Source organism: Quercus suber, unplaced genomic scaffold (genome assembly GCF_002906115.3).
Source record: "Quercus suber isolate HL8 unplaced genomic scaffold, Cork oak 2.0 scaffold_731, whole genome shotgun sequence".
Lineage (NCBI taxonomy): Eukaryota > Viridiplantae > Streptophyta > Magnoliopsida > Fagales > Fagaceae > Quercus > Quercus suber.
Window position 1 is genome coordinate 167,796 of NW_027070171.1, and position 4,782 is coordinate 172,577.

The following is a 4,782-nucleotide window of genomic DNA, read 5'->3' on the forward strand; positions in this document are numbered from 1 at the left end:
TCAGGTATTTGTGTAAACATTACATAGCTAAACGTTTAACAAAAATCTTATTACAAACTTAACCCCAGACATACAATTGGGGTTCAAAACAAACTAAGATTTTGAATTGCATCTGTGCTCAAGGATCAAGTACATCTTGATTCGTCCTATACAACAAAAGAGCTAAACTACTATACAAAAAAAAAAAAAAAAAAAAAAAAAAAACTATACATTCTAAGAAATGAGAATCACAGAATCCTCGCCACCTCTAATACTCTTGCTACTTTCAGGAAGAACCTGTGCACTAAAATATAATAGGGTGAGCTGCNTTGATTAAAAATTCCTTAAAGTATTCAATATCTTCTCTGAATAATATCAAAAATATCTTCAACTAACAATTCCATATCTCTATGTGAATTTAATTAATTGGAGACTCATTACGTACTTTGAATTTTCTGAAAAATCACACTAGTCACAGTAAAGCGTCTCTACTTTCGCTCAACTAATGGTGTTTAATTCTATAACTAAAATAACAAATCACCTCTCGGTCTCATTGTAATTCAATTGATCAAACTATAATTTGTAAAAAATAGTAAGCATTAAGAATAAGAATTAAACACTCAATCAGGAAATATTAAAAATAAAATAACTCAGAAAATAAATTGTGTGTTCATTGCTAGACTACATCAACGCTCTAGAAAATAAAATTTAGTTCATAATAAAATTGAAAAGAAAATAAATAATATTTATGTCTTTCATTTGAATCGGTTGATCAACATGAAGCTCTCCTTTTTGTCCTCAGATCCTCCTCCTCAGAAAGACTCCCAAAAAATATTGTTCAATGCGCCCCCCTTGAATTTGCCCTAAAGAGCCTTTAAATAGGTCAAGGAATCCTATTACAAGTTGAATTCCCGTTTGGAGAAAATCCCAGATTTTTAGGTTTCACTTAACTGACGATTTTGGCCCATTTAACGTCAGAATTCAGACTTTTGGTAAACTACAAAATTGTAGCCCTTTAAGTCAAATTTCCAGCCCAACTTGAATCATTTCGATTGGACATCTGAGCCGAAAGTTATGCCAAAATACTAACTGATGTGCAGGCTGGAATCCTAATCGAATTGGACTTGGATTTGGTGCAAATTTTCTTTGATTTCTTGCTCCAATTGGACTTGAATTTAATTGGCCTAGCCCCACTTTGCATGTAAAACTTTTGTTACCTGCAACACAAAGATATTATATAATCAGTAACAAAATAACATAAAAGTAAAGCTAAATATGTAGATATGTGAGTACTTTATTGTATATATTTCATGCACATCATGTTCTTTGGTGGATCTCAAACTAGATTCTTGCTCTGTTTCCAGATTCTTCTCTCAGCACCAGTTCTTTGGTGGATCTCAAACCAGATTTTTGCTTTGTTTCCAAATTCTTCTTGCTTCTGATGTGCTTCCAGATTCTTCGCTCAACACCAGCATAAATTGAGTTTATAGAACTCGAGTTTCAAATCGAGTTTCTAAAACTTGAGATGCTAATTTACAAATTCCTTTCAACCGTTTGTCAACTAATTATATTGTTTCCTCTCAGCATGCTAGGCTGCAAATATCCCCAAAATGTGTACACAGCCTTTCCTAAAAAATTACAACAGAGTAAAAATGAGCCATATTATGCTTTCACATTGATATATAAACCTGAGCACCATTTAGGTTAATTCACTTTCATCGTCAAATAATCTCTCCTATATCTTTTCTGCCAAAGGAATCCACTGTGTCTTCTCTAATTGATGGTGCTTCGGGTTTGTGGAATATTTGGCTTATAGAGAGTTTGTTCCATCCTAATGAGGCTCAAAAAATAAAGGGCATTCCGTTGCCTATTTATCCCCAACCTGATGCCATATATTGGCCTTTATGTACTGATGGGTTATGCTCTGTTAAGTCAGGTAATAAAGCTGTGTGTGTGGAGACAAATCAGGACAGTTCTTCTAGTTCAGTTTCAGTGCCTTCAAAAAAATTTTGGTCGAACCTATGGAAGCTTAAAGTGCCAGGCAAGGTGAAATCGTTCTTGTGGAGAGCATGCACGGACTCCCTGCCCACCAAATCAAATCTGTGTAAGAGAAAGATTCTCGGTGATCCAACTTGTAGTCTTTGTTTGAAGGAACCTGAAACCATACTTCATGCACTGTGGGGCTGTGAAAAATTCAAAAGTGGTCTGGCAGAAAGGCTTTGCTGGGCTGCATAATGTTGGACAGCAACTGCAATCTGTTGTTGTGCTGGTGGTGGTGGACTTAGTGCAGGAAAAACACAGAAGCTTCAATGTTTTTGCTATGACATGCTGGGCTGTTTGAAACCGGAGAAATAAATTTAGAGTGGGAGAGAAAGTGCTGCCGCTGGAATTGGTGTATGATCATGCGTGTAATGGAAACCCCCCGACCTTGGTGAACTAAAAACAAACTTTGATGGGGCTATGTTTGAAAATTTGCTGGAAGCAGGTATTGGCGTAGTAGTGCGAAACTCTCAAGGGGACGTTATGGCGTCTTTGTCAGAAAAGATCCCCATGCCATCTTCAGTTCTATTATTGGAGACTTTGGCGGCTAGAAGAGCTGTACTATTCGTTCTTGAACTTGGCTTTCGTAGTTCCAGCTTTGAAGGGGATTCGGCAATCTCAATAAAGGCTTACACGTCAAAATAATTTGCTGCAGTCTTCCTTCAGACATATTATCAAAGACATGTTGTCTTATGCTAGTTCATTACAAAACTTTTCTTTCGGCAAGGTAATGCTTTAGCTCATGCCTTAGCTAAAAGAGCAAGAATTTCTTTTCTTATTTTGGTCTTGATGGAGTTTGTTCCTCTTGAATTCTATGACTGTTTTGTTCAAGATGTTTCAACTTTGAATTAATATCATTAATCATGTTTTCTTCTCAAAAAAAAACTTTCATTGTCAAATTTAAGAATTCATCGAGCTTAGGAATAAGCGCTTAATTTTCTAGTACAATGAATGATAACTTCTAATAAAAAAGATCCCCAAATATAATAAAAAATAGTTAATAAACTCAAAATAGTAATTATTTGAACTATTAGCTCAAATTGATGGTGCATTTGCACAAAGTTTATAAGTTGAATTTTCCATAATTATTTCACCTCTTAGAAATTTTAGTAAATTTGAAGACAATTATTAATGGAAAATATGATAATAATATAAATAAAAGGGGGAATTGGCCTATGGTCTCTTCAGTAACAAATAAATAGGAATTTCTAGTTCTACCTTGTGAAAAAAAAAAAAGACTTCTTTTGTGGAATTAACCATTCCTTTTTTTTTACTTTATAAAGAAACTAGTCGCTAACCCGTGCGATGCACGGGACAACTTTGCATAAATATATAATATATTATGAAACAAATGATATATTAATTAATAAGTTTTAATAAATAAGCTTCTATGATTTGGCATATGGATCACGTCAAATTTGGCTCAATTACTAACACGTGACATGAGAAAAAGTAAAATCTATTAGGTTATACTAAGTTTAATTCATATTTCTTAATCTCATACAATGCACACGAAAATTTTACATAAAAGTATAATATATCATTACAAAATTTGGAGCTGAAATTATCAAAACAAAATGAAAAATATATGACTACACAACAAAAAAATATAAAAGAAAGATAGAGTTATCCTTGGAAGACTAATACATTGCTATAGTTGACAGGTTCACTTATTGCAAAAAATGAACCCAAAAATTCAAATGTTAAAACTTCCAAAAACCTAAAAATATTAAAGAAATTAATATATAAGCTTAGAAATTATTCAAACAAAATAAAAAAATTATTGAAACAAAACAAAAAATATATGATTGTGACTACTCTACTCTACATAGAAATATAGAGAAATACGTGTTACCTCAAAAGAATTAAAAAAAAAATGGAAAATCAAATAACCCGATTTAAAACTTCCAAAAGTCCAAAAATAAATAAATAATAAGATGATTTAAAGCCAGAAATTATTGAAAAAAAAATGACTACACAATAGAGAAATAAAAGATAAGAGACCAGTTTAAGATGTTACAAAAATGAACCCAATAATTTAGAAGTTAAACTTTCAAAAGGCCATAAAAATTAGCAAATCAGAAGATTCAAAGCCTAAAAATTATCAGGAAAAAAAAACAAAATATATAAGACTACACTACAAATAAATATAAGAGAGAGAGATAAGGTACACTCAAGAGAATAATCCATGACTATAACTATTAAAATCAAAAGATTTAGAGTGTAGAGAAATATATGACTACACAACAAAGAAATATAAGTGAAAGATTGGTTACCCTCAAAAGAATAATCCATGGCAATGTTCATGAAGATGGCCACAGCAAATAGTGGAGCCGTATCAATCGCATTTAATTTCAAGCATTACTTCAAACAAAAAAAAAAAAAATCTCAATCATACATCAATGCATGCAATTGCTCAAAGGGTATCCAAAATACCATATTTGATTATACAGGCAACATAAGGAGAATTCCTATCAATTTATGCATCATCTTCCAATGTAACTCTACTTTTCCTACAATATACACTGTCATTTTAACAATAATTTGAAGTTTCAAGAACACAATATGAAAAATATTCTTTGTGTTTAGAATATAAAGGTACAATATTGTGCTACAAAAACTAACCTTTTTGAAAACCAAAAAAATAAAAAACAGAATTGTTGGTGTGCCAAAGACAAAGGAAAAGAAGGAATGAATTGAGTAGAAGATTGTTCCTATTTCCATCTAAAGCTGTTTGTTGATGGAACAATCACTTAAAGAGGG